This window comes from Topomyia yanbarensis, chromosome 2, assembly GCF_030247195.1.
Source record: "Topomyia yanbarensis strain Yona2022 chromosome 2, ASM3024719v1, whole genome shotgun sequence".
NCBI lineage: Eukaryota > Metazoa > Arthropoda > Insecta > Diptera > Culicidae > Topomyia > Topomyia yanbarensis.
In genome coordinates this window covers 49,690,564-49,717,867 of record NC_080671.1, presented here as the reverse complement: position 1 = coordinate 49,717,867, position 27,304 = coordinate 49,690,564, and the positions used below count along the sequence as shown (strand labels likewise).

Below are 27,304 nucleotides of genomic sequence, written 5' to 3'. Positions count from 1 at the left end.
TTCACTCGTTTGCACAAAAAGGTGGCTGGGTAATGTCGGAGACATAATCGAAATGTCGTGATGACACCTTAACTGGTAATTTACATCAAATAATATGCACCTTAATCAACAATCCACCAACCAACTCCTAAAAATTGTTTTCACAGTACAATGGTCCTGATAGACAGTCTCCTGTATAGATGCTCCATCGCCTTCAAAAACCTAGCGGCAACTGTTTTGGCGAATCTACAATTCAAGATTTACGGCTGGAATTAACATGAAATGGACAACAGTCAAACATGAGCGAGTTTCGGTCGAATCCAACGTTAACACCAAAGAGGGGTAAAATTGAGACTCCGCCATGGGCGCCACACGGAAAAAAATTGTTCCTAAAATCATGAATAAAGTGCCATGAATTCTGAAACAATCACGTTTTTACGTTACGAAAACAGAACCATGAACAAAAATCATGTGTTTTATAATTATGTTCAAATTCATTTCAGTAACGACCGCATAACGCTTTTATTAATGAAAAAAATTAATATTAATTGTTTTTGTTTTGCAAATTTCAGTCACGGTTTCCGCCATGTCACTACCATATTGATTTTCTGTACGTGAACTAGTTCACAACTTTATGAATATTATTCACAAAACCAAAGGTTACCGCATGATGTTGTTCATAGTTTTAGGAACATTAATTCACAAAATCAAAACATTCTGGATATTTTCTCGTGAACTAATTCACGAAACTCGGAATTTTTTTTCATGAATCCCTTCAATCCTCGTGAACTAATTCATGATTCCTAATATATTAGTCACGATCTAATATCCATTCATGCTCGTGACATGGTTCTCAAAATCATGAAATACTGTTCATGTATTCGTGCACTGGTTCATTATACCTAACATAATAGTCACGCCTTACCATTCGTGATCGTGAAATAGTTCACGAAATCATAAAATATTATTCATGTATTCGTGAATTGGTTCATGATCCCTAGTATATGTCTGACAATTTGTGCTCGACAAATAGTTCACAAAATTATGAAATATTATTCATGGATTCGTGAACTAGTTCATGATTCATAGTACCTGATTTACGATATATTTTGTGTGCTTGTTATATTTAAAATAGATTCTTTATCATTTTCAACTTCATGCAACATGGTAATGAAATGAATGATAATGAAATTTGAGGTAATATTCGTGGAATTATTTTTGTTCCACGCACTTTTTCATGAAATGTTCAGCTGATAGCGGCCAGTAATAGGTACAAGCAGTAGAAATAAGAAAACTATTAAGGCCTCGAACATCGTTATTCATTTGATAAGGTTCAGTGTGATGTCTTGACAGAAAATAAAAACTGCGTTGAGCAGTGAGCACCACAAATCGAGTTGGTGCTCACAGTGTTCACAATTCACAGAATAAAACTGCTAATATCTTGAACATGAGTGAAAATAAATTACGAAAATCGTGACTAAGATCTTGAAATCATGAACATAAACCACACTATTCGTGACATAAATGTCAAAAATGGTAACTAAGATCCTGAAATCAAGAAAATAAATAAACATAAATCTCTACTCGTGACTAAAATATCACGAGAACGTAAATAGAAATCACAAAAATCATAACAAAGTTCCTGAAATCACGAACATAAATCATATTACTCGTGATAAAAATATCAAAAATCGTGACTAAGATCCTGAGATCATGAACATGAATCACTCTACTCATGACTTAAATATGACGATAACGTGAATAAAAATTACGAAATGCGCGACTATGATCCTGAAATCATGAACGTAAATCGCACCAGTCTGACAACAAACTCATGAATAAAATAGCACGGTAACGTGATGAGAAATCACAAAAATCGCGAATAAACTACTGAAATCATGAACATCGTTTGACTGTCGGCTATGTATTCCCAAATTATAAACAGGAATCATAACAAAAACTAAACATGTCTAGGGAACAACAACAGTAACCCAACCAAACAATGGAGTGTAACGCCATGTATATATTTGGGGTGAACTAGTTTTTTAGAAACACAAATAGTTTCATGAATATGAGGTTTATTATTCACAATTTCAGGAATTTGGTCACGATTTTCGTAAATCGTTCAGTTCACGAAATCATGATCTTTTGTTCATGAATTTATGAACGTATTTTTTTCCGCGCAGAGTATCATGCTACGGCTCTGTAATGGACACCACAAATTATTCATTTTCCGACCACAATGTACAGTTTTTCTCTTGAGACCATATTTCTCGGTCCACTTTCAACGTAGAGACATGACACTTTCATTGGAATTTAGAAAAAATACGCTTAACAATATACACTACCGGTCAAAAGTTTAAGTTCACCTTACAATCTTAATGTAATGTTCGAAAAGGCATAGTTTTCTTCATTTATCGTTATTTATTATTACTATTTATAATTATTTTTCGACCCATTTCTTTACGATAGACACATCAAATAAGTAGTTTTGTCACTTTTCAATAATGAGATGATAATCTTCGAATTAGATCAATTTTAATGGATATTTTTCTTCGACAGTTACGATTTTCTAAATAAAAATTCTCCTACTTACCTTTTTGTAAAAAAAGGATGAAAAAAAAATTTGGAATAAAAATTTTGGAGTGAGCTCTAACAGCACTAAGATGTTACGCGTATTATGTGCTCGACGCATCGAAAGAATACAACCTGTCGTAACAAGTTAGTTTGTGATCTACCCATCTCTCAAAGGCGTAAAACCCGCTTCTACACACTGACCAGTAGTGTGTAGCAATTTGATATAGCCAAGACGCACGTGCTTAACAATATCTACTGAGAAACCGACTCAATCACGTAAAATTAAAAAAAAAAAAGAAATTGAACTTAAACTTTCGACCAGGAGTGTACATTAGAGTTACAGGAAAAAATGACCCCTATTGGCCCACCCCTGATTCGATTTCTAGTCCCACCAGAAGTAATTACACCAAATTTGAAGCAAATCGGACAAGTCTAAGTACCGGACCAACGTACCTGAAGTTTGTATGGGATTTTTCGACAATTTACATGGGGAAAACCCATGAACTCGCATTTTCGCCGCTAGGTGGCACTGTATGTATCGTATTATCATTGTAAGTGAAAATAAGAAAGATAATTCAATTATCTACAACTTTGCCGAAGACTACTAGTGAATTTGGCTTTCTTAAAAGAAGCTATTAAACTTTTAGTGAAGTGATGTGTGAATCAGTTTTGCATGGGACCTAGCAGTGCATGGTTGTGTATCAGTACTCGATTCGCGCGAACTAAACATTTTTGTGAAATAATCGTAAGATTTAGCTCTATGGTATGTTCAGAAGAATTGTAGTAAATAATACAAGCCATGTTTTGGTTAGAAAATTTTAGTTCCACATTTTACCATATAGAGGGCGCCAACGCTAACTTTTCAACGGAAAGGGATAGAAATTAGGTGTCTTCTACAAAGTTGTAGAACAGGCTTTTTGCAATAATTCTTCCGAACATCTTGATATTCTATCTCTTTTCTATGAAAAGTTAGTGTTGGCGCCCTCTATTCGGTCACAGTTGGAACTAAAATTTTCCAACCAAAACATAACTCGTATTTTGTGGTATAATTATTCTGAACATACTATACAGCTAAACCTATCGATTATTTTACAAAAATGCGTAGTTCGTGTGAATCGAGTACTGATACACAACCATGCACTGCTAGGCCCCATGCAACACTGACTCGGACATCACTTAGTTAAAAGTTTAATAACTTCTTTTAACAAAGCCGGATTGACTAGCAGTCTTCGACAAAGTTGCAGACAATCAAATTATCTTTCTTATTTTCACTTACAGTGATAATACGATACATATAGTGACACCTAGCGGCAAAAATGCGAGTTAGTGGGTTTTCTCCATGCAAATTGCCGAAAAATCCCATACAAACTTTAGGCACGTTGGTCCGGTAGCTAGACTTATCAGATTTGCTTCAAATTTGGAGCAAGTACTCCTGGTGGGACTAGGAATCGAATCGGGGGTAGGCCGATAGAGTTTTCAAAAATTCATTATTTTTCTGGGCAGTCTAGTGTACATTCGTGCAAGAAAATGACCATACGAAGCAAGTATATGAGCGGCACTCAGCTTCAGGAACGACTGTTTGAGCCGAAACATCAACGTACAACGCAATCCAGCTAAAATCAGTATTTTATCAGTTCACCGATATGTGAGCTACAACATAATTTACATTTACATTTACAGATGGCGAATCGACAGACTACTTTTTCTCAAAATATTGGAAAACGAACGAGAAAACTCGAATTTCCATAAAACACAACGTGGGGTTACCCCTTTTTGGGTTCAAAGCAAGTACTGAGGTTATCTCCATGGTCAACCTTGACTGCTAATAGAAAAACCTGTTTTAATCCACCAAGTGGTGCAATTGTGCCTTTCTCATTTGTCAAGCACTACAAGCACTCTTGCATACGCAGTTTTGATTCCATCCTTTTGTTGGGGATAGAAAACTCCAGAGCTACTGATTCATTGCCAGATCGTAAATTTCCGGGTGAACTTTTCGGCATAAGCAATGTTTGAATTTTCTTGGGACATCTCTCCGTGTTTGACCAGATAAAACTTTTGCTCGAAAAAGTGTCTCAAATCCAGTTTGAAATAGGTTGTATCGTTCATGAGAAGACATCATCTGCATCAGGTTCAGTGAATGGTGGTGATCTGCTGGCGGACGAGTTCACCGGTTGGTAGTACGACTGGCACAGACAACATTATTACAACTGCACTATCACGGGCAGAATAAATCCTTGATGTAATGTAGACGCAGGATTACTAATACTAAATGCTCATTCAGAATGAAAGAATGTCGTCCGTACCTGGATTTCTTAAAAAAATCGAAATCAACATAATATTTGTATATTGTAGATATTTGAAATATAACAGACGAAAGAAATAAACAAATATAATCAATATAGTGAAGTATAATACGAATAACTTTGTAATCATCCTGGATACCTGATTCGGATGCGGATCTTTATCGAAACATACGGTCTTTCTATCCAGATATAATTGTAATAACAAAAATTTGCCTAGCTGTGAACATAAACAATATAATAATTATTATAAATATACCTGATGTATTAACTAAAATGACCATAATAAGTACAATGAATGCAATTTATTGATTAGTATACAGAATTTAATGAAACTTGTATGGAATAATTAAATATTAATGGAGCACAGATTTTTTTAGCTGTTGACTGCATTCATAAATAATTAGGTGGGTCATTGTTATCGTATCAATGTGTTTTTATTGCGGATTGTGGCTCGATTGTTACATTTGAACTGTAGGTAAATTTCATTTTTTCCACTAAATTCCTGAACCCTCCCCCAGTTGCGAAATTAAATATCCTATTACAGAAAACAATGCTCTGGCAGATTCGAGTGCATTCGGTCGCGATGAACTGTTTTCATTTCGGCTACGCCTCTTTCGTGTTATTCTATGCAAATATCAAAAATTCAACGGAAACTGTGTTGAAATTGTTCAATTAAGTGTAAAATCGGCATCAATTAGCGCGCCGTGATTAATTTTTAGCCCGGATCTATTGAATGTATGATTCAATGCTTGCTGGTAATTACCGGTTGACTCCATGAATAATTAATGCCCCACTTGGATGGATTCAATTTCCTGATTCGTCATTATCATTATCGTTATCATTAGAAAACGACGCTCTATCGATTGATTCAATTTCAGCTTAATCAATCTCTCGCTCGTTCACTAGGCGGCAGTAACGGTTTAGAATTCTTCTTACATTCGATCAAGTGCCAAATGTAATCCGGGCATTAATCAAACCGTTCAACGGCATTGAAATGGTCTGATTGATGGCAGCCACATTGATGGCGTTTACTGCCCCGATTGAAGCCAACAGGAAAAAAGCTGTTTACGAGTGTCTCACTAGAGTAGGTCGGCTTTGAGTTGATATCATTAAGCGGTAGTGAATCGACGGACCAACATTGGTCAATGCCCTGCAACATTATAGAATTTTACAACAACTTCCCGATCAACATTATCACCTCTGCAAGACGACGTGACCGATTGGAGCAATCTGAAGATTGATAGAACAGAACAAAATCTCAATATTCTACATATGCTCCTTACTAAATATTTCAGATTTTTTCAACTATTCTAGTTCGCTAACAAGCTTCACATTATATTTTTTAATATTTTGGGTGTGGCTGTTTACTCTTCTCCCCTATCGTTTACATGATTTTGTTTTTTTGAATAGTATTTGTTTCCGCAGTTAAGAATATTTTGTTACAGGGCCGTACTTACTACTTATCAAGTGAAGTAAGTTAATGTGTGTTAATCATCACAATTATTGATGACATTGTTATTTATTTTTTCATCATAATATCTAAAGTTTGCGAATCTATGCAATTCATTTATAACCTTCCCAGAGAAGACACTACCAAATCATTTTCAGAATTTTGTTCTATATCCTGCACGGTGTTTTAATCCCATTTCCTACCCCCCGTAGCTTTTCATCAAGATGTCAGCGACACTCAGCCGCGGCGGTGATCGTGAGTGGCTGTTTTCGGTAAACACTTTTACCGCCCGCTCGTCTCCAAATTATTGTCCGATTTGCCTCCAACCTCCAACTTCATTTCAGCTAGAATCAATCGATCGTTAGCACACGAACGCAGCGAAATAGCCACGCCTTGATAGATTACTCCTGCGTTCTGTTGCCGGCAGCTTCTCATCTGCTGGGTGTCTCCTATTGTAAGGAAGATGGATTATCTGATGCCAGGGTTCGCTCATGAAATAACCATTTGGAACTGAATCCATTCAGGGCGAGTGTTTTGTACTTCCGCAAACTTATGTGGGAAAACAACTTCGTCGTGCTTTAGGGTGAGTCACAAAAAAGCAGCATTAAATGAAGAAATAAATTGATTGGAGAAAGTGATAACTAAAGTGTCCTGTGGTCTTGGGATATTTTTTTAAATTTTCCTGCGAGTTCCTACTATTTAATGACATCGCCAAAACTCCAATTATGATACAGCAGATTCAAATTCTAAAACAATAAAATACCTACTAAACACCTTATTGAAGTTTATTGGTTACACAATACACAATTTTTCCAGTGGTAATACAATGTCGCACTTTTTTTCAAATTATAATACCGCCAGACGTATGTCAGGAACGAGTCGCGTCTGCCACCGGTTGTCGTAATTAATGATTTGAGTGATACTTTTTCGTTTCGTTCTCCAAATAAATGAATAGGCAAGGATTTGTCTGCAGCATCACGACTGAAGAAGCCACTTGGATTAATGTAGAGCAAAAGAAGCATGCAATTAGCAGCGTGTTTACAGAGTGGAGTTTTAAACGGAACAGTTTCTGTCGACTGCAAATCTAGGATGACGGTGATGGGGTGTCATCTAGGTAAGAGGCTTGCACACATTTGTGTAATTAAGTTTAACACATTGGTGTAGGGAAAAAAAGCTTTTCATTCGAGACAACATACTTGAGAGAGCAGCAGTGAGGTGAAGTTTGCAACTAAGTAAACGAAAAACGGATCTGTTGATACCATGTAAATGAAGGCATAGGAAGTTTATACGGAAAGTCCCCTTAAATGAGTATGAGCATACTACTAATTTTCCTTGGTTTTGATTTACTTTTCTATATGAAAATTCAGTTAACAAATTTTCTATTGCGATTAGAGCTATGTTCACCTGTTAAAACATGTTAAGATTTGTGTAAGGAACAACCTTTTATGATATGTGGGCATGTAGGGCCTATCAAATCAGAGTGTAAGTGACCTTTCTATGGAAACATAGCAAAAACATGTCCAAATTAAGCCATTTTTGGCGAAAGTTCTTAAATCCACACCTAGAACAAAAATTTGAGCTAACCCATGTATATTTCAAAACTTTTTCAAAATGTGGAGAGGTCTAATGAGCATGAACATGATGACCGTACAATTCGTAATTGCTACTCCGTGATTGATCAGAACAAGCGAAATTGCACAGAGAATCAACGAATGGGACCTTGGAGTAGCTATCCATTCTCAATGTGCACGTTATAGACTGTGATGTGCCAATAACGGTGCTGCTCACGTCCTTACAATCATCGGAGAAAGAAAGGCATGTAAGTGTAACAAACGTTGTTATGGAGACCGTGTATGCTTCTACATCTTCACGTTTGCCACGGGGTTGTTTCTTTATAGGATGGGGTAAAGGGTTACACAAGTCTTGATTCACTTTGATAAGTGATATGATCCAACTCTCAGAAGTGGTATGATGTGTTTATTGGTCTGGGTAGCCGGCTGCCAAAAATTTGATAGATTTATCTTTCATTGAATTAATTTGGACATGCTAGTTTCGTAAAAAAAGCAACATAACATACGCAATAAGGTCCGAATAACCTACAGTCGGGAGTATTGACAAAAACAAGCAAAATCTCTAAAATAACGAAAGATTATTTTTATATTTTTGTGAATTATACCTTTCGTCCATTATGCCTAACGTACTTATGCCTAACGTATTTATGCCAAAACGTCGCGCACCCTATGAAAATCGATTACCTTTTCTAGTATCTCGAACCATTTATCAATAGAATAGATATTCCAATATCTATGTAATCAAAGATTTCTTAATACAAGCGTTATTTATCGTGTATTAACCATACTATTACTATTATAAGAAATAAAATGATGAATGTATTGATTTCTTTATCCGCGAAAGTTTAAATAAGGTGTTGATTCTAATGTTATCAACATTCGTGCGCATCGTTATGCTAACTGAAGCGCAATTTAACAGGTATAAAATAAGCACTACCGGAATACCTGAAACAACTAATTTTGTAAGTCGAATGCGCGCGGTTTTTTATATCTACTAATTACTACAACAAGATTGGCGACAGTAAGACATTGGTAGTTTTTCCTAAAGAATATGGTAATAATTTGTATTTTGCTTCCTTGTTGGTTCTTCTCACAAATTGTCAATTTTCAATCCTCATACATGATTAAAAAGTTATCGTTCCACTCAAACAAGACCATGCGTATTCCCTACACATTTTAAATGTCCAGTGGATTAGTTCCCTAGTTGGTTAAATAAACACCAAATAAACAAAAAAATAATTTGCTCAGTCCAAAGAAATGCCTTGAAATCAACATTTTAAAATGCATACCACAAAATATGTGCAAATCTGAAAATAATACAATGAAAACTACTTAGTTGTTTGCAAAAAATAGGGTAAATAAACCATATTTTGTGTCTAGCAATGAATCTTAGGACTTTTGAAATACTGTATTCTCTGTGCATGAATTTGAAATATATAGAAGTAGTGTGTGCATTAGGGTGGCACGAGGATGTATGAAAAATATTGAATACCGCAGAACCAAGTTAGAAAAATTCGTAATTCTTCAACGAACTCCTATGCTAAATCTGAATCAAATCTGTTGCAGCATAATTTAGCACAAATAATTCTAAGTTTGTATGCAGTTTACTATGAGAAAATAATACATTTTAATTAAATTCAGAAATATATCGCCTGGTGCCCCTAAAAAATATATTGTATGCTACATTCTATAGATTCAGTCAAGTAGAACAACTTCTTCTAAAGATAGATCATAGCTATGACAACTGGTTCATGAGTTATTGCAAAATTAAACTTTCGTTGCCCTGAAAGTTATGGAAATAGTGCTGTCTCTGGCTACCCGGCGAGCTGAACCTTCAATCAAGTGAACCTTGACGTATTTGTTGTGGTCGCCAGTTATACCGTTGGTGTGAAGCGGAAATACAGTCCAGATGGTATCATCCGAAACATGTGATCTAAAGGACTTGGGATCGAATTGTAACAGAAATATTTTTATGATTTTTTTTGATGTGCAATAATATACATTGAGCACATTAAAATTGAAACAAGACTGAAACAGGAAAGATTCCCGTTATTTTGAAGCTCAACTGATGTTCACCACATCCCTGTGGACCTGGAAATGCTATAGAGTGCCCCGTAAAATGAAGGTAGGTTAATTGAGTAAGCCGGGCAATATCTGTCACTATACGCCAGCAAGAGTGTCTCCGGCCATGAAGCACGATTTGATTTTAACCAAAACTTTTAAACGAATCATCCAGGGATTGAGATTGGAGTAGCATCGTGAAAATAACGCTAGAACATAACTTTGCTAAAATAAAATAACACGTCAGAAATAACGGTTATGATCTCTCTTATTACTTTATTTGAAACTAACAATTCTACATAATAACGTTCCCGCTTCACATAGAACAAAAAAAAAAATTAAAAAAAAAATTAAAAAATTAAGAACCGAACTCATGTCATTCAGATTGTCTATTTATGACGCTCGCATCTAAACTATAAAGCCTATATTGATAGCTGCCTAATTCAGTTTATGACTAGCATATCACGGTTAACTTGATTGAGGTATCAGTCAGAGTATCCAGATGAATTAAATTTTCACCAGCGATGTAGACACTTCAGTATTGTATAAAGAATAACTTTTGAACCAGAGGTCGCAGCCTATTACACTCTTCGGGGAAGTTGTACACGGTACTCGTATCTACCAAAATTAGCATAGCAAATATTTTTAGAATACATACGAGCGTGTCTACGATATAATAAATAATGTAGATCGTTTATCCATGTTAAATCACATACAAACTTTAAACCATTTGTGCTAAAATATAGTGCAACCTATCAAATCAACATTTTGCATGGTTGAATGAAATCATATAGCGAGTAGTTTTAGATCGGTTCCACTGAATTCTAAAATTTGTGCCACCCTAGTGTGCATGTGATGTTCCCAGTTGGCATATGTAGTTCTTTGCAGTGCAGCAAAAAGGGTTGGTAAAGGTTGCCTTCTTTATAGTACACGTCCATATCATAATCGCTACTGTTGTCTACCGTATGCATGTTATTATTTACAAAATTTAACAATACACAAATCAAAATAATTCTAAAAATTTATAGTATTGCTTTTTTTTGTAAATAGATATAACTAAAAGTTGTCTTGGAACGTGTTTCCATTTGGCGCATTACGATCTCAACACGATTCTGGAATGCATCACAGGTTCGAATAATTTAATGCGGGTGCTTATCAGTCCAGTTACACGAAAATGTTCTTTTGGGTTTGCTTGATTTTAATGGCGTATCAAACAGGTTTTGGATTTTAAGATGCGCCATACTGATTAATCTATTTGAACAACGTAACCTTCACCCAGAAAGGTAGATGCTCCTGCATCCAGCTCTGAGTGCGATTCGAAGTGTGGCATGGAGCCTCACTTTGTTAAAATATATGATTCGGCATCGGTCCATATTGCACAGTAGTCTTCATAAAGACATACTTGCTTGAAATACTGATATATTAGTTTCGCCGCCTACTGGAATGGACTACGGTTCCTTATTCTACCAAACCACCAATTCAAACGCCATATCACTAGCGGAATGATTGGTCAAGAACACATGTTTGTGCACGTTGCCCATGTATTTAACTGGAAGCTTACATAACGGTTTATACTGGTTTTGAGAACTTGATCGACGGTAGATATGCTATCGCTCTTCTTATAGCGCTTCACTTGTAGCTTATGGGTGATTAGTTAGTTATAGGTAATTGTGAGTTTTTCTGTGCCTTCGACTTCACTCCGCAATTTCCCTTTACGATATTTTCTGCCTAAAAATATCTGATCCCATACTCCTTCGCAATTTTCGTCATGGAATACACTGGTTCAAGCGGAATCTTCTCGTTGATGGCAGCGATAACCCTTAGAATCCGAGCTGAACTTCGCGAATAGTTAATCTTTGTATTCTCAGTGAAATCACTTAAGAACGCCAGGATTCCTTTACGGCAATAATTATGAAATTTGCACGTGCCACTTCGTTATGATTCATTGAAACATGTGTATTAAATACTAGCTAATACCCATCGCGCGTTGCTGCGACACTCTGCGAAATAGGAGGAAAACACAATTTGTTCCAAAGCGCCATCTGGCGGGAAGATAATCTCCAACTAATAGCACACAAACACGCCCCATACCAAATACCTACTGTGTGCAAATTTTTACGGAAATCGGTTAAGCCGTTTGGGAGTATATAAATCATATACATACAAACTTTGACTTTTATATATATATATACATATATATATATAAATATATATATATATATATATATATATATATATATATATATATATATATATATATATATATATATATATATATATATATATATATATATATATATATATATATATATATATATATATATATATATATATATATATATATATATATATATATATATATATATATATATATATATATATATATATATATATATATATATATATATATATATATATATATATATATATATATATATATATATATATATATATATATATATATATATATATATATATATATATATATATATATATATATATATAGATAGATAGATAGATAGATAGATATGATTTGTGTCATTTAAAATTAAAAAAGGAATCTTTTTGTCAGAAAACATATGTAACATACAAGTTCAATTATTTTTAAATTAAGTCACTAGTAGTTGAATGCTTCTTACCCCAGTGGGTCTGTGTTAAATCCTAACCGAGGCCGTTACGACTTTATGGGGTGAAAAATCTGTGGTCACGTCTTCCTTCGGATGGAAAGTAAAGCCAGCCATTGGTCCTCCGGTCTATGTGTTGAAGGGCCCGTATCTAGGGTCCAGATGTTGAAGTCACATTTCTGATGTTGGTGATAGGCACTCAGTGTGGGCAGAGGCCGACGGAAAATAAACCTAAAAAAACTATTGTTAGATAAAACAGGGAAAACAAGCCAACCGAATGCTTCCAATTACTTATTTTTAATGGGTTCGAAAATACTCGGCTAATTTTTAAAATCGAAAATTTTTCCGCTTCTGGAAAAATTGTTACCTTGTTTAATAGAATAAACCTTCTTCATTTTATGGATTAACTTTCTTTCGATAAAGCAGAGCAGAGAGCATTCTGCGTTGTCCGGTAAGGAAGGACAGAATATTGAAATAATTTGCTAGACATCAAAAATGGATTTATTTGTGAATCGCAGGCTGTCAGCTACAAAAGCATGAGCTTATGCGGCCATCCCTGGCTGCTGCTCCGTTATTGATATGAACTAGTAGAAATTGTGAATTAAATCCCGACCCAGATCCCCCTGCTTCAAGGTTTCATCGATACCTTCCGGTTAATAGAATATAGATGTTGATCCATGTGAACCGCCGGACTAAGTCGCCAAATCGCAAAAAATAGATAATGATAGCACTGGTTAAAAAATTTCTTCACTTACATTCTATTTTTGGCTGAATTGTAATATGTTGCAATTAGCATGAATTTTGACAAAAAATGATTTCGAATGATTTTGTGAAGCACAAACCCTACGAAATATTTTATTAAAGTTTTGAAAAATTGAAGATATTCGACACAAATGTTCATAATATTTTAAGTTTCTAAGTTTCTTTTGCAAAAGTTATCTTCTGAGAATATTTCTTTGTAGTGAAAATTGGCGAGAGCCCTCGCCTCCTACCGGTCTGATCGTTGTGAAGGCTAGTTCTACCGCCGTGAACTACATCGAGTAGATCGCGGTGATGCGGGGAGCTACATGGTTCATTGGAATCGTAACAAAACTGGGAGCCAATTGATTCACGAAATGTACATCGGAACCGAGAGAAATTTTGTATCTGCAAGGTAATATCCGTGTGGAGTTTGGGGCTATATGGCTCAAGTACGCAAAGGGCCTATATAGCATAATAGATAGAGAGAATGGCGGAAAGCAAAAGGAATATCAGAATTTAAAGTAATGAAGGTCGAACCATTGCATGGCCGCAGCGAAGGTCCAAGTTAACAGGCAACGCAAGCAATAGCGAGGATCAAGCCAACCGTCGCGACGGCGGTCCGAGAAGCAGTACGAGGCGTCTGCTAGATAGTGGTTCGTCATCGATACTGCGATATGGGGTTCCTGTCTGGGGTGCGTCGCTGAAAACCAAGCGCAACCGCGAAAGGATATGCCAAGCTACCTTAACTTCAATAAAATAAAAGAGCAGTTACGAAACGGCACCTTTAAAATCAGATGAAAATTTAATGAAAGAAGGAGATATCTAGGAGAGAAGTTGTAGATACCACCAGAATAGCCGCTTGTTGAACGAAAGTTTTCGTGAATTTTACACATTTAATGTACACTGCACGAATGTTATCGTCGATAACGACATTATTTATCGTGAATGAAACGAAATGTTTTGTTTATATTAATAAACTTTTGTGTATATTAAGAACGATTTCGTTGGTCGCACGAATTCATTTCGCTTATCTTAGAAAAGTTTGCGTTTTTAATAGCCTGTTGTTGATCTTTTGAGATCGATGTTTGACAACATCGATTTATTTTTGATTCAAAACAATCGATGTGGCCAAATCGATTTTATTGTGGTGCGAAGAAATGGCCGCTTGATGAACGAAAGTTTTCGTAAATTTTACTTATTTAGTTTACATTGCACGAATGTTATCGTTGATATCGACATAATTTTTTGCGAATGAAACGAAATGTTTCGTTTATTTTAATAAACGTTTATGTATGTTACGAACGATTTCATTGCTTACACGAATTTATTTCGTTCATCTTAGGAAAGTTTTCGTATTCATTAGCATATTATTTTTTCAACCGATAAGTTAAGATCGATGTTAAACAACAACGATTTTTTAACTAACTAAAAGGACCGATCTGGCAAAATCGATTTTATTTCAATCTGCTCACCTCTGTCCAAATTGATTTTATTGTGGTACGAAGAAAAGGCCGCTTGATGAACGAAAGTTTTCGTAAATTTTACTTATTTAGTTTACATTGCACGAATGTCGTCTTTGAAAACGACATTATTTTTCGTGAATGAAACGAAATGTTTTGTTTATTTTAATAAACGTTTGCGTATATCACGAACAATCTCGTTGGTTGCACGAATTCATTTCGTCATCTAAGAGAATTTTTCGTATTTAATAGCATATTATTTTGACATTGATCCTGCAGAGAAAAACTCACACTTATTCATACAAAACCAACGAGCAGTTCGCGATAGCTCAACTGAATCCATACTGCTCCGGATTCTGGATCAACTGGAAGCGAAAGAGGTCCAGGAAATTTTCCTGAAACCGGCGGACACGGATACGGCTACTTAATGGTCAGACCGAGACCGTCGTGATGATCTACAATTATCTGACGTATAGCAACAATGACCATATTTTACCTCTATTGAAGCTCTTTTGACGTTAACGGTTTGACGAATGGTGCTCGTAAATATTATAAAGACTTTCGTATATAGCAGCGAACAATTCATTTGCCTAATGAAGCCATTTCTAGTTCTATATTCTATCGGTGCAATCGAATTCTTAGCACTGCTCGTTTCTGTTTATCTGTTAGTTGGTGCTGAGAATTTCCTAGCGGCTGAATTTCACCTAATAGCGATCCGGAAATACCGACCAACTTGCATTGCACTCTTTTAAAACAACCCTCGCTATGTTTTTTCAACGACTTGTTTTCAGAGTGACCGAACCCAAATGACATATTATATGTCCAAACGACTCGCAATATATTTCTTTCCTGACCAGGAATAAATCAGTCTGACACAGAAAGATCACTTGCTTACCTAAAAACATTAAAATTGTAAACTTCTCTTTTGGAATTTTAGTTCCGCTTATCTGTTCACATAACCAACGAACGACATCGAGCGAACCTCTCAGAACAAAAAATACTAAGAAAAAGTCAATCGATTCCATTGCGCAACTAATCACTTGGTCATCGAACTTCGTTAATACGGTTTCAACTGCACTGAATGCAGCTCAATTCGAATCCTTCGATGAATGATGCTGCTTTCGAGTAAACGAGCTTTTTGCATGCCAATACGGCGAAGGTTGGCCACTGGCTTTCATGAATATGAAAAAGGTACCCGCTGGAAAAGAAAATGTCTTCGATCTAAGCCGACCTGTACCGATGGGGATGTTGTGGTAAGTGAAAAGGCTTCCTGCAGTCAAAGCAGTCAAACGAATATTTATCGTCCTTTTATGCCGATGTAATTGATGCAACGAAGTTGGATGAAGTTAATTCTCTTTGAAAGCTTTGAACTCATTCAATCATGCAGAGCGTGCTGGCAAGAATTCAATACGGGTAGAGGTCATATTGAAATTACTAAATATAGAGGGATTTTGTAGAATGCGATTTGATTTAATTTACTAGTTTATTGAGAAGACGTTCTTAGTTAGATAAGAAATCAGACGTAGTTATGTTTCGAGTAGGGTTCGTCGCGGTTGCGGTAATTACCGCAACCGCGCGGTATTTACCGCACCCGCACCGCAAAATCTGCGGTGCAGTGAGACACTTTTTTCCACAGATGCGGTGCGGGAAAGAGCTTGTACCGCGCGGTTTTACCGCAACCGCATCGCAAAAAAAAAAATTGATAAAGTGATAATTTCGATTATTCTAAATTGATAAACAGACTGCTATAATGAAAGAAAATCTAGTTGTGTCCGAAACATTTTGACGCTATTATTTTTACGCGACATATTTTGGACTAGTTATTTTATACTTCTAAGTAAAACAAACTAACCATTTCAAATACATAAAATGCATGATCCAAATAGAGACAAAATTGTTTGATCATTTAAAAACAATAAATTTTTACTCTTAAATCCAATTTAAAAGTTCATCACTTCTCTCGATTTCTTTTGGAAATCGTGGAATTACGAATCGTTTGCGATATCAATTTTTCAAATGTGAATTTGACTAATTTAAAGGAATTAGAGATTAACTAATTTTGCTGGGACTTAAACACAACCCAAAGAATATAATTATCTTCATCAAACCAAACGAATTTGGAGTAATTCGCAGTAAAGGATACAAATGTATGAAAGCGTCCGAAATAAAGAGGGGTCCAAATTAGGATGATTATTCGTTCATCAACATTGTATTTCTATCTTCTTTGATTGCTTTGTAAATTCAATGTGAATTTTTCTGCAGTTAATTTTATTGGACTCATTCTCAAAAAGTATGCTATATAACTTTTTTCGCGTACTTCCATTCAAATTTACTATAATTTTCTACCAAATTAAGTCCTAATATTTTTCAGCTAAGACCATTTTGTAGCTTTTTTGAAGCTTTTTTTGCCAAATACCACATAGTTTGACTCCTGTTCACTTCAATTGAACATTTTGCCATTGGCTCTTTATTAGAGGAACATATATGCTAGAACTTTCCTTTAGAAAATTACACTTCATGCATTTTTAAAAGGAAGCTTTATTCTTAGTTTTTGAATGAGAATACATCTGTTTTTTGAAGAATGTGGAAGTTAGAGTTTTGGGATATTTTGTCCGTAAAACCCCATATTTTTAAAAATCATTTCTGCTGTATGCTACAACTCATACTTTTTTGCAGTTTTTCTAATGTTCAATTATTCTGTACCGGTTGAGACCGGATTCCTGATTAGATGTTATGTATAGAGTATTTTTTTGTTTAATATGGCGTCATTCTTATTGATGAGATACAATATGTTTTTATTTCACTGTATTGGAATATATGCGCTACTATATAGTAGTACTGGTATTTCGACTTTAATTTTTTTTTGGTGAAGTTCCTTCAAGAATGAAAGGTGATCTACTACGTAAATGCAAAAATCATCCATTTCATTTTCATATGTCAAAAACATTAAAAATATGAAAATTTAAAGAAAAAAATATGCAACTTCATTTCTTATTACATTTTTGTTCCACTTTTCCAATTAACTGAAGGGTTACTAAAATAAAAGTTGTCCTATTACTGCAATAGAACGATTTTAAATGTATAATATTTGCCTTAAAATGTACGGAATTTTATTAATAGAAAATGCAAAAGTTGATTTTTTTCATTAACATTGCATTCTGAGGAGTCTCTTAAAGTTAAATTCCGTGTGAATAAGAATAACATTTTATTATATATGGTCACACAAATGTACAATTTTTCAACACTATTTTTAAAAATATAAAAATTTTACCGCATTTACCGCATTACCGTGCGGTGCGGTGCGGTAAATAAAGTGCGGTTGCGGTAAGCGGTGCGGTTTTATTATTTTTTTTGCGGTTGCGGTGCGGACAATCCATTTACCGCCCACATCCGCACCGCGACGAACCCTAGTTTCGAGTGTGTATGTATGCGTCATACAAATCAAACCAGAAGGAACATTTACTTTCACGATTCAGTGCGCTATTACAATCAAATTTCAACTTGAATGAATTTGACACGACACGATTCCACTAATCTAGGATACTATTGACAACATCCCTATGATAAATGATGCACGGCAGATCACACATATGTAGGTACTGCTGATCTGCTGATAAAAATTCTATAAGCTGTTCGCTGCTAAGTTCCGTTCACATCACAGTCGAGCTTGTAAGCTAGACACAAAAGCTTTATTCGGATTGCATTCCTATTGTTAAGTTATGTAGTCCTTTTTGCGTTCGGATCCTGTAGTGTCCTGTCGTGGTGCTTCTGATACCTACGGATACCGCATTGTCCCCAAGTCTACGAACGTAACACACACACACAAAGTGGGATTTCGCCTTCTGGGGGGTGGGAGTTTATTTGTGGCATCGATTCCGTATCAATCCAACGGTAGCGTTCGTCTCTGTACAGAAATGCAGGCACGGTTTCACATATGCTCGTTCGTAATCCAATTACATGGTAAATTGTGTACAATTATAGTCGAATGACTAGACTAATCGTTTGTTGTGCAGTACTGAGTGAAAACTGCTCCAGGTTGGATGTTTGGTAGATAAATTTAAAATTATGAATCTTTTTAAGATGAATACTATTTTTATATGCGACTGATATTGCCTACGTCGAGGATTTTGTCGCGTTGTTGCTAAAGTGTCGAAAAAACAAGCCCAGTTTATACGAAATGCAACATAATTCATTTTCTATTGTTTTTTCTTTCGTTGAATATCGAGTAATGTTTATATAAGTCAATTAATTAGTCATGGTTTTTTTTAAATAATATGAGAATAAAACCGATCCAGATTTCTTATGGAGGAATTACCCAAGCCTACGTTAATACGATAAAAGTTTAAATAAATACTACTCAATGCAATAAACAACAGTTACAACTTTTTCGATTTAATTTACAGAATTAAAATACTGATAATTCAATGAATCCATGAAAATGACAATAATTTCAAGTGACTTGTACGCATAGTTCGTGGAGCAGCTGAAATTTATTGTTTTTACTTATATTTTCAAATTTCGGTTACATCATTATAATATGAAAAACATGTTTTATTGACGACTGTACCAGTTCTTATGGATGGCGTATAGAGAATTGTACGCATCAACATGCAATAACAAATTAAATATATGAAAACTGCTGAATATCTATAAACCACCCTACAAATGTGGTTCCGATAAATACATGAAATTTGTCAAGAAATTTGCTGTATCGCAATACTTTCGTGCTCACTCTTTACCTAATTAATATTTATGCAAATCCCTTCCGATGGGATCTAATGAAAACTTTCCCGTTCCCTTACCGCGATGTTAAGTATTCATCAATTCGAAACACAAACAACTTCGCAGAACGAGCACGATCATCAAAGCAGTCCTGCTAAATATTCGAACGATTGCCTCGTGATGAAACTTTGAAGTTAACTTCCTGCAACTTCGCTATCTGATTTCAACATACTTAAGGCGCTTGCCAATTGAAAGGAATACCGCTAGAGCAACCGCACTAACGCTATAGGTAGGTACGGATTTCAAAACTATGCCTGACTCTCGCAAAATCGCATACATATTGCATACGATATATTCTGCCTTCCACCACAATTCGAAACGACAACGCCATCAACACAACCAACCAATTGGAAGGTGTGTACTGCCGCTGATAGATGCAAATTCGATATCTCCCACGAGGCTGAACTAAATAGCGCTGCACCAGCAGGCGCGGCGGCGCGCGTTGTTCTCCGCAGAAATGGTTGGTTGGGGCAAAACCCGAGGAAGCTTCCGTTCGGGTTGCGGCTGCTGCAGCGCGAGATCGTCCGCAACAATCGCCCAACCGCTTCACAAATGACACCATTCCCAGGAAATCAAATGTTGCGGAAACGGATATGGTAGAATGTATAAATTGTGACCCGGCGATGCTGCGAAATAGCTCGGGCCGAAATAATTTCTCAATCCAATGTTGTCGTGTCGTGGCAGAACTAGGACCGGCCGGCCGGCAGTCGATGGGTGACTCGGTGCGGGTTGCGTTGTGCTCAGATGAGCATGGCTTGACACGCGCTGATCCCAGGGACCTAGAGGGGAGCGGGAAGGGGGAAATGGGACTGTGAGGTGGTGCCGGGATCATTTGACGCTGACCGATTTCATAATCTTGCGCCGAAACGAGGGCTGAAAATGGTTTAATCTTGCACAGTCACGCCCGGCAGCTTTCGGAGGGTGTTCGGAATCGCTTGTTGTAATTTATATGTGGGAAAGTTTACCTTCCGCCGAATCTATCATCTATGTTCGCGAGTACGTGCCGATGTATGTTCGGGGGAGAATGTTAAAGTAAATTGGTTTTGCCGTTTGTTTACTGTTTGCTAAACGCCTCCGCCTAATGGTTCTGATGAATGATGCAATGGCAGGTTTGTTAGTCGTAAATTATCATAACGAAGTTGGACCCGCGGTAAATTATTGTTGATTGTGCTGGGAGATAATATTGAATGCATCTAAACCAGTATACACAATGTTTTCAGCACAAACTAAGCAGTGATTATTTTTGTTTATTTTCAGAAACTATAGCAGGAACTGGTTGCTTATAATGGTGAAATCTATGTAAGTAAAATAACTTTAGATGTAAAATTATCCACAGTATATTTTGGTTAATTTTCTTGAGTGTTTAAAATATCAAAACGAAATTAGGGGAAAATATTCGAATCGCTACACCATGCATTTTGAAATTAAATACACTTAGTATTTAGATCGTCTTCCCCTGACGTTTAATTTTAATTTTAATTTTAATTTTATTTTACATTTACATTTAAGTCTCGTGGACTACGTAAGTCTACTTCATAACCATGTGTTTTTAAATGTTTATAGGTTTAATTTTACATCACGGCACATCGAAAATAACATACTTATCATTTTTTCACATCTTTCAAGTTCACAATTATTTTTCGTCATTTCGTGAATATCGTTTCGTAAAATTGTGTCAAATTTCAATTTATGTGCAAAATTTACTCTCTGAAGGAAATTGGATAGAATCATTTTGATGATGATGATTATGTAGTGAACCCACCATCAGTGCAAGGGCTACGCCAATGGCTGCAGTTGCTTTTAACAGCAAAGTCAAATGTTGCCGGCAAACGACTTTCAATTTTTCGCTGTATGAACGGTCAAAAAGGGTTGGATCCATAAGCAGAAGTTTTTATGTGAACTCCACAGGGACAAAGAATCTGCTTCCAGCAATAAAATCCGGACGTTTGAATACACCCAAAATCCGACGGGTATGTTTCTATTACTTTTGAGAAAAATTCTATTGCCTTTTCGGTAACAGACCACGCATTTGCGCATTGCGGTATTAAACCCATCTTACCGCAAAGGTAATAAACGGTAGAATGACGAATTTCGGTAACTGTACAAATATATAAATACATGAAATTTGTCAAACTAACACTTTTTCAGTATGTGTCAACTTCTGCTCTGTTCGTATGTAGGATAATTCGGTCAATTTCTATGACCAGTTCCCGGATCTAGACCAGTTCCCGGATCTGGGCCAGTACCCAGATCCAGCCCATCCCATTTTTCCCTTATCAGGTCTGGACCTGAACCAGGCCCAGATTTGGTGCTTAGATCCAGACAAAGGTCTGGAGCCAGACCCTCGGTTCGAATGCGTGGATCCAAACCGTAGCACAGTGGCACGACGAGTGACAAAACCCCAAAAATCAATGTCTTGTAATTATTTCGAAAATATTTATATTATTTTTCTCTTGGTTCGAACAAAAGTATTTCAAAATTTTACGATAATCGGATGAAAAAGATACTAAACTATAGATATGAGCTTTTTATACAGAAATGTTTTACCTTTGTTCTGTATTAAGAAAAATCAATTGAAAAATTCAATGGCGTTTCAGTAATTTATCTGTATACCTCTTCCAATTTTGGAGATGGTCTCCCATGGGTCACTTATCATGAATCTGACTCCAAATTTCGTTTAGTTTCAAGATATATAGGCCTCATCTTGCGCATTTTTGCGCCGAAGTTGTTATATCTATGTTTTTGAAAATACCCATATGGAGACGCCATGTAGCTCATGAATCTTCTTACAAATTGGTTGCCTACTCGACATCATATTACTGAAAAATTAGTATTAGTATTAGTATTAGTAAAATTTTTACTAGTTTTGGCAACCATTTCTGCTATCTGATGTTATTGACTACTATTATTAACGTGTATATTAACCCTTAAACGAATAACGCCTTCAAATGGGTTTACATAAAAGGAGTCGAAAAAAAGAATTATGGAATTTCAAAACTGATAGCAGAAATCTATTCAGCGACTCAAAATTAGTTAAAACCCAATTTTTAGCCAAATAAACCAATTTTTATAATTTTGTCACTTCTTTATATGGGGAGGTACCACTGTGCGTAGGTCTTGCTTCCCGTACATGGGGAAGGGTCGTTCATGTTTCATGCAGTCGTTACCTTGCTGTTTACGTAAAAAAGAAATTTCAATTTAGCACGGACCAAATACCCCACCACTATTCCGAATCGGTTTTTTTCTGACTGTACTTTGAAACTATCCGAGTGTGAGCCGATTTTAAAATACGAAATATGTCGTGTAGAGAAAATAGAAACTGTGTTCGCTTTGCTTGATGCGTAATACACTTCCAGACAATCCGATGTGATAATATTTATTGTATAAGAATTTGTAAAACATGAGTGCGACGCAGAGAGGATTTGAATGTGTTGGTATTGCCGATTTGACCGTTTTAGTTTCAATGTCTTGCTATAAGAGCATTTTTCTTATTTTTCTTATTACCCTTACCTTATTAGTTAAGGCATTGCCTTATGGTCTGTGTGAGAAGAGCACGTCAAACTTACCGTGCCATGGCAGATAGGAAAATAAACAATAACCACATAATTCCGAAGAATTAGGAAGTCAGTGCAGACATTACTATCTTCTGGCTAGAGACCGGCGATACACGTACCCCAATCCATGACACAGTTCGTATGATGCCCTGACGCACCCTCCCTACCCAAATATTGAAATAAATAAATATTATGATGCATTGAAAATAACGAATGTAATAAATGTAAAAAAAGATTTAATAGAATGGTTATGAGATAATTAGAAGGAATGAAATGGAATTTCTGAATATAATAGAAAAATATGTATTTAGCAAACATTAATAATTTAAAAAATCAGATTCGCAACGAAATAAAGTAACAGATTTACGATTTCTTGAACGACGTTTTAGGTACCATCCATAAATGACCTAGCATTTTTGAGTGATTTTAACACCCCCCTTCCCGAGCAAACGAAAAGTCCATAATACCCCCATGCTCATGGGGCTTGACATGGGTGTTTGAAATGGGTTCAACCCATGAAAACACCATTACCATGGTCCGGTAGATCCCACATAAAATACCATATGTTGGTGTATTTATGGGTTATTGAGACCATTGTATGGTATCTTGATAGTTGGAAATTTTGGCACGGACCATGTTTAAGGTCTTTTCAAGGGGCTGTGTGGTGTTTGAACCCATGAGTATTTGCTCGGGTTCTCCATTGTAGCATTTCGTCACAAACCTATAAATACTCCCTGGTAATTACGTAGCTTCCCTCCCCCCTAGTCCCGTAAAAAAATAAAAAAAAACGATGTTAGATGAAATGGGTAAGATTGTCGTGACATCAAGTCAACCCCTATTCCCCTTTAAAAAAGCTGCGTAGCATGACATGACCCCCTACATCCCTGTCGTCACACATCACAAAATTTAAAACTCCTCCCTCATGTAATGCTACGTCATTTATGGATGGTCCCTTATTTCTGTGGTTTTGTACTGGACGGTTAAAAAGTTACTACCGAAAACAAGGAAGCTTATATGCTTTTTGTTGTACATGTTTTTCAGTGTTGTCTCATTGTCCAAACTTGTATACATAAGAAAGCATGAAAGTATCGACTTACGTTTAGTGTCTCTTTTGTGTTATGTTCTCCTCTATGTTTAGTTCACAGGCATGTGCTAGAGATGGTCGAGTTTCAAATTTTTCGAACCCGAACCCGAGAGCATGAAAATTGAAAAACCCGAACCCGACCCGAGCCCGAAATTATAAAATTTGATAAAAACCCAAACCCGACCCGAGCCCGAATATTTTAAAACTTAAAAACCCGAACCAGACCCGAACCCGAGAATGAAAATTTTGTAAAACCCGAACCCGACCCGACCCCCAGAATTTTAAAATTTGAAAATCTGAACCCGACCCGAACCCGATAATTTTAAATTTGAGAAGCCCGATCCGAACCCAACTTGCTAACAGGGAGAATCAACCAAAGATCTCGAAGATTTTTAATTTTAGGTACCCGAACTGAACCCTAGTCTCATCTAAGAATCTAAAGTAACACCAGACACAGGCTCTGGAACATACTTACTTTATATACACGTACAATGTACCGGTTCTACCTGTTCCTTCGTTCCATCTTCCTGTTTCATCTCCGTTCCTACGTATTGCTATATTTTAACCATTTGTATTGGCGTTTGATGTTCAAAAAGTATCGGAATGAGTACACTTTTTGATCGGTTTTTGAATAAGTTTGTTCAAAATGAAATTTAATAATCTTTCCAACGCCGTTCAGATGTTCAAAATCGGGTTGAAACTACCGGAGTTATAGCACTATGAAGGAAGAAGGGAATTTTGACGTATTTTAAAGACTTGTTCTATACAAAATGAAATATTACATATTTAAATAGTCAAAATATATTTAAAATTTTATATACCTTTTTTTAAACAGGATTCTTTACGAATGATTTTATAATAAAACTATCGAATTTAATTATAAATTTAATAAAAATTAGACATATCAAAACGATTTTAGTTGTGGGGTACGAATGTACTTAACAAAACAGTTTACGCTTGAGCTTGTGCGACCACCCCTGGCTGCTACTCCGTTATCGATCTGGGCTAGCTGAAGTTGCACAGGGAATCAGTAGATAATTATGCTTTGGAGCAGTGGTGCAAATTTTCATTTTCAAATGCCAATTTTCAGTTCAATCAAACCCAACCATGATTCAAATTCAAAGCCTCCCTTAATCATTCACTTTCAAGTTGGCGGGATTTTTATAACCAAACCGTACGTCTCCATTTCAAATTGATGCTTTTTCATTCACCAACCAAAGTTGTCATCTGCTCTGTAGAGGCCGGTTTAGGTTAAATGTTGACATATTTTGCGTTTTCAAGCTTACATGAACAGTGAGAAGTATGTTCAGAGTAATTTTGCGTCAGTACAGAGATATTTATAATGTCAATGAAATCGAAAATGAAAAGGAAATGATTGAGCAGCTCGGCTGTTTGAATAAATTATGCAAACGAACAACGACGAATTGAACATAGTAGGGCATGATTTGTAATTTGTTCTTCCTTCAAGTTCAACACAACCTGATGAAAATTTGCAGCTCTGCTTGGGAGTAGCGAAACCATCCTTCAATGTGCAACTCCTGGTAATCCTAAAGTGTTTATTGATCAATACCGGCTCCTAGCAGGCCCGAACGTAGATCGCGGAAGGAAAGGGAACGAATGGTTAGTCCGATACTTGCTATTACTGCGCACTCCACAAGTATCACGGGAGGAGGATATTTGTTAGTGAGTATAGAAGTTGGATTCTATTTTCTCTTTACCGACGCCAGAGAGGTGACTCCACTATCTGTTATCTGAACTAGATATCGATTCATCAACTCATGGACCGGGGACCAACGGCTTTACTTCCCTTCCGAAGGAAGACGGGACCACAGATTTTTTCACCTCAAAAAAATCTCAACGACCTCGGCTGGAATTGAATCCAGGCCAACTGGAATGAGGGGCGGTCGCGCTTACCACTCAACCACCGGCGCCGTCTGTACCCCACAAAACCGTTTACGTAAAGAAAAAGTCGCCGCGGTCTAATAGGATTTTCGATTGATTGACACCGGTGTAGTGGAGTGCACTGGAATTGCACCATTTTTGCATTTTCTAGCAAAAGTGCAGAAAACTGGGTATGTTCCATTGACACTTCTGCTAGAAAGAGCAAAACCAGTGCACTCCACTGCACTGGTGCACATCAATCAAAAATCCCATAAGTATCGGTTTTAAAGTACCTGTCGAAATTTAAATTCCATAATAGAAAGTTGAACCGATATTTTCCGATAAATTCCTGTTGACTTGGCTTATTACTAATTATAAATCGTAGAAATTTTAGATGTGAAATAAGTATTGTTGAATGATCTCTCATGAATGTTCGCTTAAAAAATTAAATAATTCAAGCAGTTTGCGAATCTGAAAAGACGGAATTTTATGCAAGAATGGAAAAAAAATTGAGCACCAGAAAATACGACGATTTCTAGCGACTCAATGGTGCTACCATTTGGCACGGTTATATGTGTCATCCATTCGTATCACGAAGAATGATTCATTACTACAAAAAGAGACTGCGTTTCGTGTAAATACGCAAACAGCGTCAAGAAATGGTTGGGTTGTTTTGTTCAAAACCCGAACCCAACCCGAACCCGATAATTTGTAGTTTGAAAAACCCGAACCCGACCCGAGCCCGAAAGTTCAAAATTTCAAAAACCCGGACCCGACCCGAACCCGAGAATTTCAAATTTGAAAACCCGGACCATCTCTAGCATGTGCCGAACTTCTTCTGCGGACGTGAAATTCTTTTCTTTTGATGTTTCTTACCTTCAGTTGCTCGATCATATACTCGCGCCATCGGCGTCTTGACCGTAGGGGCGATCGCATCGAAAAGGTTGGTCAAATATAGATTCGGACTGTTTTTGTGTTTGGATGTGTGGTATAGCGCAACCAACTGTTGCGACACTCCCCCCCCCCCCGTGCTTCGAGATCACTGATCCGATGTACTTACAGTTGTACCAACGTCTAAGACTACCAGTTTCACTGTTGGTCTCTCCAGGACTCCGGTGGCGGTTTGCACGAAAGCTCGACGAAAGTATCATATTCCCTTCGATTCATTTCGTCGAGATCGCCAAATGTCTGTGTGTGTATATGTATGTGTATGTGTGTGTCAAATAATGTCACTCGA

General features: G+C 36.4%; 1 protein-coding gene across 1 annotated transcript in view; it reads left to right on the top strand.

Moving 5' to 3' along the window:
• LOC131684571 (neural-cadherin-like) overlaps positions 1–27,304 on the top strand; it is a 1,488,321-nt gene that overhangs the window by 375,321 nt on the left and 1,085,696 nt on the right. The window contains exon 3 of the mRNA XM_058967571.1: positions 20,806–20,847. The gene's annotated coding sequence lies outside the window, so the exon portion shown is untranslated. The remainder of the gene's footprint in view (positions 1–20,805; positions 20,848–27,304) is intronic.